This window comes from Peromyscus maniculatus, chromosome 8 (genome assembly GCF_049852395.1).
Source record: "Peromyscus maniculatus bairdii isolate BWxNUB_F1_BW_parent chromosome 8, HU_Pman_BW_mat_3.1, whole genome shotgun sequence".
Classification (NCBI taxonomy): Eukaryota; Metazoa; Chordata; class Mammalia; order Rodentia; family Cricetidae; genus Peromyscus; species Peromyscus maniculatus.
The window spans coordinates 104265909-104278987 of record NC_134859.1 but is presented as its reverse complement, the minus strand read 5'-3'; the positions used below and the strand labels follow the sequence as shown (position 1 = coordinate 104278987).

At 49.3% G+C, this 13079-nt stretch overlaps 1 pseudogene; it reads right to left on the bottom strand.

Annotated features, from left to right (window-relative positions):
* Positions 1-1338: 1338 nt before the first annotated feature.
* LOC143267094 (PRELI domain containing protein 3B pseudogene) lies at positions 1339-2174 on the bottom strand (annotated as a pseudogene).
* Positions 2175-13079: the final 10905 nt, after the last annotated feature.

Here is a 13079-nt window from a genome sequence, read left to right as displayed (position 1 = left end):
GAGAAAAACAGTCGCTGGGCGGTGGGGGCGCGCGCCTTTAATCCCAGCACTCGGGAGGCAGAGTCAGGCGAGTCTTTGTGAGTTCAAGTCCAGTCTGGTCTACAGACAGGCTTCAACACAGAGAAACCCTGTCTCGAAAAAAAAACAAAAACCAAACCAAAACAAAACAAAAACAAAGAAAACAAAAACAGTCTATTAAATGCAGCTAGCCCGCTGTGGTGGTTTGAACGAGAAATATCCCCCATAGTCCCAGTATTTGAATACTTGGTCTCTATTTGGTGGTGCTGTCTTGGTAGACTTAAGAGGTGTGGCCTTGCTGGAGGAGGTATGTCACTGTGGGTGTACTTTGAGATTTCAAAGCCTGGTGTGGTTCCAAGCTAGCTCACTCTGCTTCCTAATTGTTGTTTAATATAATGAGTTGTTGGTTTTTTCTTCTTCTTTTTTCCTCAAGAAAGGGACTGCCTTTACTATGAAAACTTTGGCAAATCAATACAGTACTCATTAATACAATAAAATACCATGCTGGAGTCATATATTACTTTAGTGCTAATTTTCACACCAAAAATATCATTTAAGTACCAAATCCAAACACTGGTTTCCAAAAGAACAGGTTATCTTATACAAGTTAATGTCATTTCAAATTATACAATCTCTCTCTTTTTAAGATTTATTTATTTATTAAGTATACAGAGTTCTGCCTGCATGTATGCCTGCAGGCCAGATTAGGGCACTAGATTTCATTACAAATGGTTGTGAGCCACCATGTAGTTGCTGGGAATTAAACTCAGGACCTCTGAAAGAGCAGCCAGGTCTCTTAACCTCTGAGGCACCTAACCAGCTCCCACATTTCTTTTTAAAGAGAGTTCCTCAGGGCAAGGCCTGCCAGAGCCCCTTAACCTCTGCCTCCAGAGTTTGGGATTAAAGGTATGTACCGCCACCACCTCCCCCCCGCCCCCAAAAAAAGAGAATTCCTCACACAGGCAATTCTAGTTCACAGCAGCGGGCAGCTGTGTGGACGTGAGGGTAACTGTGTGGTCGTGAGGGCAGCTGGTCCACAGCCAGGTAGCATTCAAGTACCTGAAAGGCTTTAAGAGTCTCCCTAAGAGACTTGAGATCAACATGCATTTCTCTGAGCACTTAAATAACATCACCACCAACAAACCTGTTAATTGCTCACATGAGCAGGAGGCTCCTCCAGTCAGTTCCCTCAAGCCCTTACACCTCAGACGGTCACTTTGGTTTAGAAACTCTCCATCTTTTGTTCTGATCAGAAGTCACAGCCTTACCCAGTTCATTAAAAAATAAATAAATAAAATCTACCTAAAATAGTTGTATCTTTTAAATAGCAAACAAATAAGATGTCAGCTCGGAGAGTCCTGGGGGCCTGTAGCTGTACACCGATTTCCAATGTCGTTTCTCCACAGCCGCCATTGGTGTCCTCATGCTTCTGGTGTCGGCGTTCAGTTTCTGTATCACCCACTGATGCTTCTCGTTCTTTGTTAGTGTTGGAAGATATGATGCTTGCCATGAGTCCTTCAAGGGAGCTGCTGAGGCTGGCCCCTTTGATGATGGTGGCTTCCTGTCAAGGACAGTTTCCTCCAGGTCCTGGGGCTTGTATGGGAGCCTCTCTACGGAGATCAGATTTGTAAATGAGGTTTGTAAAGTAGACTGGAGCTCTGTTGTCTTCTTTGCCGGGTCGATAGAGAACTCTCTGGCGCGTATGTTTTTCTTCTTTCCACACCAGTAAGAGACTGAAGGACGGAAGGAAGGCAGGACCCACTCGGTGCTGAGGAGGCTGTGGCTGTGCAGCTTTCCAGAGGAATCGATGTGTCTGTCCAGCACACCACCGCCAACCACGCTTGGGTTCATGAGGTATTTCTGCCTTGCAGCGGTGATAACCATTTCCCGTGGGTGGTCAAGACGTGCTCAGAAGTCCAGATCTTCATAGTGTCAATCGCCTATCGGGTGCCCCACGGCATCTGGGGATGACAAGGCACAGAAGTTTACTGACCCAACCTTGTCCAGGTAGGAGGGTCTCAAAGTGTTTACACTGGGTATGGTGGCACACGCCTTTAATCCCACCACTCCAAAGGCTGGCAGGCAGATCTCTGAGTTCAAGGCCAGCCTGGTCTACAGAGCGAGTTCCAGGACAGCCAGGGCTGTTATGCAGAGAAACCCTGTTCCAAACAAACAAACAAAAAGGAGTCAGTATTATGTGAAGCTCCCTGTATTAGTCAGGGTACTCTAGAGTCACAGAACTTATGCAATTAAATGCCCCCCCTTCTGTATATATATGGGAATTTATTGGAATGATTTACAGGCTGTAGTCCAACAATGGCTGGCTGTGAATGTGTGAATGGAAAGTCCAAGAATCTAGAGTTGCTCAGTCCCATGAGGCTGGGTGTCTCAGCTGGTCTTCCGTACAAGCTGGAATCCTGAAGAAGCAGCCTCCAATGCCAGTGAGGAAATGGATGTGCTGACGAGGTGAGGGCGATCAGGGAAGAACTAAGTCTTCCTTCTTCCCTTGTCCTTATAGACTTCCCGCAGAAGGTGGGGCCCAGATTAAAGGAGTGCCTTCCACCTCAAAGTCTGGATTAAAGATGTGTGTCATCTCGTCTCAAGATCCAGATCAAAACCTGGTGTCTTCCAGCCTCAAGATGTGGGTCACAAGTGCACCCCCCCCCCATTTCTGGATTGTAGTTCATTCCAGATACAGTCAAGTTGACACCAAGAAAAGCCATCGCATGCATTCCCCCACCTCCTGAAATGCTCATGTACATGCCTGTGTGCCCAACCCCATGCCGGGCACTCCTAAAACTCACTTCTCTCACACTCTTCTATTCACACTGATTGCGAATTAGCCAAACACCAGATTGTGAGGCCAAGCACCTTCCTGTGGGGTGGCACAGCCATCTCTGCATTAGGCACACAAGGGACCTGAGGCCAACCTTAGCAACATACACCTTGTCCATAAACAAACAAACAAACAAACAAACAAATAAATAAATACATAGATGTGTTTCAGCAGTTAGGAGTGCTTGCTTCTGTTCTAGAGGACAGAGTTCAGTTCTCTGCACCCAAAGCAGGCTGCCTGTAATCAACCTCCTGTAACTCCAAATCAGGGGATCTGACGTCCTCTTCTGGCCTCTGTATTCATACACCTGTACCCACTCACAAATGCATAGCAAAAAAAATGTTAAAATTTAATATGTGTAAATTAAATAGGTTGCTAGACAGACGGCTTAGAGGTTAAGAGTATGTATTGCTCTTGCAGAGGACTGGGGTTCCCTTCCCTGTACCTCCTCCTAAGCACCTGTTGCTCCAGCTGCAGGGGGATCTGGTGCCCTCTCGAGGCATCTGCGGGCACTACACTAAGGCGCACAAACCCACCCGCCCACACGCATACATATAACTAAAATACTTTCGAATATTTTAAAACATTTTAGTGGAAAGACTGGAGTTGTAGCTCAGTGGCAGAGTGCTTGCCCAGAATGTGAGAGGCATACCCCGGGATCAGCAGGTTTAAAATGTCTCAGGTTATGGGGATGGTCTAGAGCAGTGGTCCTCAGCCTCCCTAATGCTTCAGCCCTTTAATTCAGTTCTTCATGTTGTGCTGACCCCCAATCATAAAATTATTGTCGTTTGCTGTGGATATCGCTCTATATAAATAAAACACTGATGGCCAGTGACCAGGCAGGAAGTATAGGCGGGACAAGGAGAGAGGAGAATTGGGGAAACAGGAAGAAGGGGAGAGACATTGCAGCCACCGCCAGGACAAACAGCATGTAAAGATGCCGGTAAGCCACCAGCCACGTGGCAAGGTATAGATTTATAGAAATGAGTTAATTTAAGATATAAGAACAGTTAGCAAGAAGCCTGCCATGGCCATACAGTTTATAAGTAATATAAGTGTCTGAGTGATTATTTTATACGTGGATTGTGGGACTGCGGGGCTTGATGGAACCTGGAGAGAAGCCCTCCAGCAACAGTCGTTGCTACTTTATACTGTAATTTACTACTGCTGGGAATCATAATGCAATGTAATCGTAATCATATTATAATGTCTCGACCCGCAGGTGGAGAAACGTTGGTTTGGAGGGTAAAGATAATCACTACCAAATCTGAAGACCTGAGTTCAATTCTTAGGACCCACACAGTGAAAGAAAAAAGTGAACAGTCACAAGTTGTCCTTTGACCTCCTAATGACTGATGAGGCTGTGCATCTTCTTAGACAGTCATACCGTCAGTGTGATAATTGTCAACCTGACTGGCTCTGGAGTCACCCAGTAGACAAGCCTCTGGGCACCCCATGAGCGTTCCTAGACTCACTTAACGGGTGGGAAGACCCACCCCGAATGCTGGCGGCGCCATCCCATCGGCTGGGGTCCCCGACTGCAGAAAACTGGAAAGCGAGCTGAGCACCAGCGTGCATCTCTGCTTCCTGACTGAGGATGCCGTGTGACCAGCTGCCTCCCGCTCCCGCTGCCTTCTCTGTCACAGCTGACTGTGTCTCAAACCGAGAGCCGAAACAAGCCTTTAAGTTGCTTCTTGGTGGGCGTTTTGTCACAGCGACACACAAGGAACTAATTCCATCACTGGCCGCTTTAACTCCTCTTGAATTGTCTGCTCTCCTCTCCAACTTCCTACCCCAGTACTTGGTCATTTTTTTAAGGGGCTAATGGGACCTTTGTTTAGCTTTTGGATGCTGATCCTTTATTACATTCATTGGAAATATTTTCTCCTTTTGAGCCTTTTATTTTGTTCACAGAACTCTTGTGGAACAGAAGTTTTTGTTTATTTTTGAGACAGGGTCTCACCTGCTTCTGCCTCCTGAGTACTGGGATTTTGTTGTTGAATCTGATGGGTTTTTAGCTGATGTCTAGGTAAAGTGTCTTTTTAGGGGGGCTCAGCACCCCAAAGCCAGGTCATTTGCTGCCATCATGAACTAGCAGTGGGGGGATGGGTATACCTGAGCTCTTTGTCCCCGAAACTGTTCCTCCAGTCCACGAGGGTGACTGCTGGCTCCAGGGAGGTGGGAAGGAGAGACGCTAAGGAGTGTGCCGTCCGGAGAGTCTGACAAGTAGGCAGCTGGGAAATTAATTGTAGCTGACAAGGGATCCGAAATAGCAAAGTTCATTCCTTCCCGAAGGCCAGCTAGACTCCTTGGCGGAGAGGAGGGTGGCTCTGGTGAGCGGTGGGAAGCGTAGGCAAGGAGCCGGCTGCCGGGAGGGAAGCAAGGAGGGAACACAAAGTCACCTTCAAGGAGGGAGGCCCAGGAAGGGAGAAACGACTCCTCAGAATCCCAAGATTCTGGCCACCTTAGCTTCCGGCCTCATTTCCCGTGGTGCTCGCGCCCTAGTGGCAGGCATGTCAGACATGGACTCTGGGGCCCTTCCCAGGCGGTGTTCTATCAAGGAAACTTTCAGAGGTTTACCTAGGGTTTGGCATCTCACTAAACTCTGACAAACCTCTCAGGAGTCGGCCTGCGCCCTTCTCTACACCTTTAGCCTTGAGGTGGTTTTGCGAGGTTTTGCGTCGAGGGGGACATGTGGATTCCTCCTTGCAGTACTGAATATGACCACTAGATGGAGACGCTGCGCCATTAATACTGACTGCTGTTACTCAATGACCTTGATCCCTTCCTTCCTCTGGAGTTAACTTTTCCTGGGTCCCCTACATCCTGAGTGAGGGAAGGCCAACCCCGAGTATACTTGGGGCCTGTGCCAGTAACACTCTGAAGAGAAGGGACATCTCTAGCGTCTTTCCCGTGTCCTGCCGTCCTGGGTCCTTCTTTTCTCCCTCTCCCAGGACTTTGCCGCTGCTCCTCAATAATTCTCCATCTTCACACAAACCAGCGTGTCCTGAGCACCGCCAGAATGATCCTCTGAAGCGCAAATATTGTTCACCATGATGGTTGGAAAGAGTGCGTGTCACACAAATCCTAAAATGGTCTTTTTTTTCTTTTTGTTTAAGGTTTTATTTATAATGTATACAGTGTTCTGCCTGCATGTATGCTTGCACACCAGAAGAGGGCACCAGATCTCATTATAGATGGCTATGAGCCACCATGTGGTTGCTGGGAATTGAACTCAGAACCTCTGGAAGAACAGCCAGTGCTCTTAACCTCTGAGCCATCTCTCCAGCCCCCATAAAATGGTCTTTAATAAAACAAACTAACAAACAAACAAAAACAAAACCTGGTGCCAGATATTGGGGTAAAAGCTGAAAGATCAGAGAGACCAAGAACAAGCCACTACCATGTCTCACCTTGGCCAACTCCACAAATCCTCCGACTGAAAGCCTCTGAGTCCTCAACCGAAAGGGGTCGAACAAAAAAGGCCTCCTGCTGAAAAGAGGGTTAGCTTCTGTCTCCTCACACCTTATATACCTTTCTCCTCCCAGGGATATCACTTCCTTTCTAGTGCTGGGATTAAAGGCGTGTGATTCTCAAGTACTGGGATTAAAGGTGTGTGCCACCACTGCCTGGCTCTGTTTCTCTCCTAGACTGAGTCAATCTCTTGTAGTTCCAGGTGGCTTTGAACTCACAGAGATCCAGATGGATCTCTGCCTCCTGAGTGCTGGGATTGAAGGTGTGTGTCACCACTGCCTGGCCTCTATGTTTAGCCCTGGGGCTTATTCTGTTCTCTGATCTTCAAGCAAATTTTATTAGGGTACATAATATATTTCCACATCCTCTCATTTAGTTGTTCTATTTTCAAACTGTCCAAAGTATTATCAAACAGAGACAAAACTCTTTCCACTGTAAGAGTGTTTCCCATTTTTTGATGTGGGGGGAAAATGAACTCTCTCTCTGATTTCTTTTGAACTAATTCCACCCCTTTAAGAAATCCCAATTGAGGGTTGGGGATTTAGCTCAGTGGTAGAGCGCTTGCCTAGCAAGTGCAGGGCCCTGGGTTCGGTCCTCAGCTCAAAAAAAAGAAAAGAAAAAGAAAGAAATCCCACTTGACTCACCAAATCTGTGGATAATGACAGTTCAGATGAGGTGTGGCAGCAGCCCGAGAAGGGGGCAGAGAAAGCCAACACCCATCGGGAGAGGAAAGAGGCGAAAGATCCAGCTGTCTGCATGGGAAGTGTGCAAAAGCGGCTAGCTTCTGCAGTTTCTGGAGCCCAGAACCTATGGAGTTTGCTGCAGAGGCTGCAACAAAAACAGGCAGCAGAGTAGGAACAGGATTCATGCAACAAGCATGGCCCGGCCCAGGACCCGCCCTGTCTCTGTCCTCTTTAGCTCTGGACACAGCCCTGAATCTCCAAACCTAAACAGGGACCACAGTGAAAAAAAAAAAAAATTAAAGCCAGGCGGTGGTGGTACACGCCCTTAATCCCAGCACTTGGGAGGCAGAGGAAGGCAGGTCTCTGTGAGTTTGAGGCCAGCCTGGTCTACAGAGTGAGTTCCAGGACAGCCAGAGCTACACAGAGGAACTCTGTCTTGAAAAACAACACAACACAAAACAAACAAACAAAATTTTAAAAAGCCAGTCACAGCACTGAGAATTCATAACCCAGCAGTGGGGAGTGGAGACTGGTGAGTCTTTGCGGCTCACGGGTCAGCCAGCCTAGCCTAACTGGTGAGTCCCAGCTAGTGAGAGATGCTGTCTCAAAATAAGGTGGACAAAGCCTGAGAAACAACACCTAAGACTGTCCTCCAAAACACACACACACACACACACACACACACACACACACACACACACAATCTCAGCTTTCAAAGATGGGAATAAAAAGTTAATGATTGCTGCCAAACTGATTTCAAGATCCTTTTACCCAAATCTTTCCAGAGTTGCAAGGCAAGTCTTGGAGTCCGAGGCGTGCAAGGACTCAGGTCCCCAGCTGGGAGCATGCACTGCCTTGATCACAGAGGGCCGGAGATCTCATTTTAAAACTGAGAGCACTTGGCCTTGTGGTACATAACTATAATCCTAGCACTCAAGAAGTGGAGGCAGGAGGATTGCTGAATTTGGAGCCAGCCTGGGATAGAAAGGGAGTTACAGACCAACTTGGACCCTGTCTAAACACACACACACACACACACACACACACACACACACACACACACACACACACACACACGGGCTGGAGAGATGGCTCAGAGGTTAAGAGCACTGCTTACTCTTCCAAAGGTCCTGAGTTCAATTTCCAGCAACCACATGGTGGCTCACAACCATCTGTAATGAGATCTGGCGCCCTCTTCCGGCCTGCAGGGATACATGCAGGCAGAATATTGTATACATAATAAATAAATAAATCTTTAAAAACACACACACACACACACACACACACAAAATCCCAACAACAATAAACAAAATGTAGCCAGGCACGGTGGTACTCTGTCATCCTAGGACTTGGGAGGGAAAGGTATGAGGAGCAAGAATTCAAGGCCAGAGGCCTGGAGAGATGGCTCAGCAGTTAAGAGCACTGGCTGCTCTTCCAGAGGACCTGGGTTCGATTCCCAGCACCCACATGACAGTTCACAACTGTCTGTAACTCCAGTTCCAGGGGATCCAATACCCTATTCTAGCCTCTGCAGGCACCAGGCATGCACGTAGTACATAGATCTACATGTGAGTAAAATATTCATACATATGAAACAAAAATAATAAATTTAAAAAAAGAATTGAAGGCCAGTGGGCATGAGGACTCACACTTTAGTCCCAGCTCACAGGAGGCAGAGGCAGCAGAATATCTGTGCGTTTAAGGCTAGCCTGGACTACATAGCAAGTTCCAGGCTAGCCAGGAATGCATAATGAGACTTTGTCTCAAGACAAAATAAAGAAACAAACAAAATTTAAGGCCAGTCTGCTCTACAGAGCAAGGTACCATCTCAAAAAATTTTTGAGTTGTTTTTTTGTTTGTTTGTTTGAGACAGGGTTTCTCTAAGTATTCCTGGTTGTCCTGGAACTTATTCTGTAGACCAGGCTGGCCTTGAACTCAGAGATTTATTTGCCTCTGCCTCCCAAGTGCTGGGAAAAGATGTGTACCACCATGCCTGGAGAGGGTTTTCTTTTCTTTTTTTTTTTTAATATTATTTATTTATATATTGCTGTGGGATATCTTTCTGTATGCTGTGAATATGTGTTGCTCTCACTGGTTGATAAATAAAGCTGTTTGGCCAATGGCAAGGCAGAATAAGGTTAGGCAGTACATTCAAACTAAAGATGGAGATGAAGAAGGGCGGAGTCAGGGCAGCTGCCAGCCAGCCACTGGAGGAGCAAGATGTATTAGAACACAGGTAAAGCCACAAGATACATGGTAAAACATAGGTTAATAGAAATGGGTTAATTTAAGTTGTAAGAGCTTGTTAGTAATAGGCCTGAACCACAGACCAAACAGTTTGTAATTGATCTAAGCCTCTGAGTGATTATTTTAAAAGTGGCTGCAGGACCGAAAAGCCTCTATTAACAATATATTTTATATGAGTGCTCTGTCTGCATGTATGCCTGCAGGCCAGAAGAGGGCATCAGATCCCATTATAGATGGTTGTGAGCCACCATGTGGTTGCTGGAAATTGAATCCAGGACCTCTGGAAGAACAGCCCATGCTCTTAACAGCTGAGCCAGTCCAAGTTGTTTTTTGTTTTGTTTTAAGTTATAAAACGTAGTGTATACATCCTGTTTCTTGTTTTCCCCAGTGTATCTTAGAGATAATTCTATATCAACACACAGAGTTGCCTCATTGCCTTTAACAGATGCAACCCGTTTCACAGTCCCCCACGCCAGGGCGAGTGGCTCACGGCAGCCAAGCCTGTGACCCCTCTGTACCTCCAGAGCTGGGGCAGCATGGCACAATCCTCCAATGTCGCTGAAGCATCACCCTGCCTGTCATCCCTGTCCTTGGCCTTCCACAGCCCAGGGGCTGGAGCAGCATCTGGAAGCTGGAGGGTCAGACTGTGCCTGGATACAGTCACAGTCACCACACCAATGCCTTCCTCTGCCTGATGCTCCTCCCCACCATGGCGTAGACAGAATGGTACTCACATCATGGACCTCACATGCATGCCAGGCAAGCTCAGCCACTGACCTGTGCCTCTGACCCCAAGCAAGGGCTGGTTCTTTTGCTGCCATCTGCATGGATGCCCGGCATGTACCGAGTGCTCAGGAAAGACTTTCTGCATTTGCTTCAAAGAAACAACCCCCAGGTTTGGGGTTATTATCTGCCTTTGCTCCAGCCATGCCTTTCCATGGCTGGGGCCTGGGGAGGAGACTTGTCACCCAGATAACATGAACTGACTCAGGCTCTCATGCCCTCCTCCAAGCACATGATGCACATAAACTCATGCAAACACACACACACACACACACACACACACACACACACACACACACGCACTCACAGGCACGCACGCACACACTTCGTTTCATTTTATTATTTTTAATGTATTTCATGTGTATGAGTGTTTTGCCTGCATGTATGTATGAATCATGTGCATGCGCGTGGAGGTGGGATGAGAGCATTAGGTCTCCCAGAAGGAGAGTTACTGGTGTCTGTAAGCCCCCATGTGGGTGCTGGGAACTGAACCTGGGTCTCTGCAAGAGCAGCAAGTGCTTCCAACCACTGAAACATGTCTCCTGCCCTGGTAGATGAAAGCTGAGTAGATGAATGAAAAACAGGCTGGGCTGGCCAGAGTGGTCTGGTCACGGGATGAGGTGCGGGTCCCTTCACTTCTGCTTCTTATGCTCTCCAAGTGTGGCAGGAAGCAGGCAGGAGGAAACTGAGGAAGTGAGGCCAGCGGTGACATCCAGGGACGTGAACTGCTCCCAGTGCAGCTTGGAGTGAATCTGGGCACAGAGCACTATGGGCCATTGGGCCAGGCTTAGTGGTTCAGGACCAACATGAAAGTATAGAGCAACCAAAGACAGTGGCCAGTGGAGTCCAAGGTCAGGAAGCCTCTCTTCCTCCACGCCCTCTGTGTCCCTTCCTTCCTTCCTTCCTTCCTTCCTTCCTTCCTTCCTTCCTTCCTTCCTTCCTTCCTTCCTTCCTGTTTTTGGTTGGTTTTTATTTTTTGGCGGGTGCTTCTTGTTGTTTGGTTTCCTTGTATTGTTGTTTGGAGGGTTTCTAGACCAGGTCTCTTTGTGTGGCCTCGAACCCACAGAGATCTGTTTGCCTCTGCTCCCGAGGCTGGGGTTGAAGGTGTGTGTGCAGCTGCTAGGATGATTTCCCCTTCTGTCTCTTCACTCTCCACCCAACCGGAGTTTGCGGCAGACACCAAGGAGGTGGGCTGGGGGGCAGGGTGGTTAAGAGCAAGCCAGGCTTGGCTCACCTCTGAGGCCAGCAGGGCTGAAGCGTTCCCTGGTGTGACTCTCCCCAAAGCCTGCTCTCTGGCTGGGTCTGGGAAGCAGGGGGGGAAACTGAGGCCATTGGCACTAGGGCTGAGGACGGGGACTCCAGACCTGAGGCACAGTTCTTCCCTACCTTAGTCCCTTTCTGCCACAAGTTTCCACATCAAATCCCCAGCGGGAGGCTAAGCCAGGTCTTTGGCACCTGAAGAAGGGGCACCCTCTGCCCTTCTCACCTGCAGCTCTTGGTTAGGGGCTGGACCAATCCTCCTGTGTGTGCCGCCAGGTGGGGGCATAGGAGTGATGGGCGGGGGTGGGGTGTGGGGGTGAGGGGTGGGGTGTGGGGGTGAGGGGTGGGGTGTGGGAGTGAGGGGTGGGGGTGGGGTGTGGGAGTGATGGGTGGGGGTGGGGAGTGGGGGTGATGGGCGGGGGTGGGGTGTGGGGGTGAGGGGTGGGGTGTGGGGGTGAGGGGTGGGGTGTGGGAGTGAGGGGTGGGGGTGGGTTGTGGGGTCATAAAGTTCGTCCTTAGCCCAGAGCCAGGGCCAGGAAAATGAAGCATGATTCCCTACCTGGAAGTGGGTAAGAGCACCCCAAGAGGCTGCTTCTCAGGGTGCAGCAGAGCTGGGAGGGGCTTCTGGGTCCAGGAGGGTCCAGGGAAGAACAGCACAGCTCCTCTGGGCCCAGCGTGGCTGCAGATGTAGGCTGTGGGGCAAACTGAGGGGGTGCTGCCCTCAACACTGCTAATAATAGCAAAAATAACAGCAGCTGCTAGGTGGAGCCACGGGGCCTGCAGGGGCTTCCTGTTGCCCCCCCTCACTCAGAGAGGAGGAAGCTGAGGCCCACAGGCTTGGGGAGTTGTCCAAGGCCACAGAGGTAGTCAGTGGACCCCCAGCTCCTGAGAACAGCCGGTTAGCTTGAATCATTTATAGTTATTCCTTGTTACAGTCCACAAAGGAAGCCAGGAGCCCTGGCGGGAGTTGCTGCTTGGTCAGTTATGACTAGGCTAGAATGCCTAAGGTCTGGACCTGGGTCACCCACTGTCCAGGAGCCTGGCCACTACTCCGAGATGTGGAGATCCTTCCTCTGTCTGCTGCAGGCTCCTCTGGGAAGCCACGTCCAGCCCAGCAGAAAGCCTCTGCGTCCTGGCTGCCCATCAACACCCACTTTGACCTGAGGGAGATCCCTAAGAACGGACTGCCAGCCTCAGGCACCAAGGCTCTGCACACCTCAATCCCCTTTCCAACTGCTCTGTGTTTAGTGCTGGGGTGCGCAAGGGGACAAGACCCAGCTTCCAGCAAGACCTGGTCTGGCCTAGAAGGCATGCCAGGCCTGAGGAGAGGTCGTTCTAATGGAGAGGGGCAGCAGCTGGTAGAGAAGACCAAAGGCTCCCCGGAGGAGGAAGCTGCAGTGACTGGAGCAACTAGAAAGGATGCCAGCAGAGGAGTCAGAGGTCACATGAGGAAGAGAAGGGGAGACTGGGCGTTTTCTGTTTGGTTGTTTTGTTGGAGGGGTGTGTGTGTGTGTGTGTGTGTGTGTGTGTGTGTGTGTGTGTGTGTGTGTGTGTGTGTGTGTGTGTGTGTGTATGTGTGTATTGCTGGGAATCAAACCTAAGATCTGTATGCTAGGCAAGCGCTTAAGAATGGCCTTAAGAGGAGCAGTCAGAGCCTAATGGACCTCAGGAGGTCCTCCAAGGCAGAAGCTGTGGGCCAACCACGCCCCTCTGAAGCACGGCCCACACACCAAGAAGCCCCGCCCCAACTAGGTCCCGCCCACTCCCAGGCCCCGCCC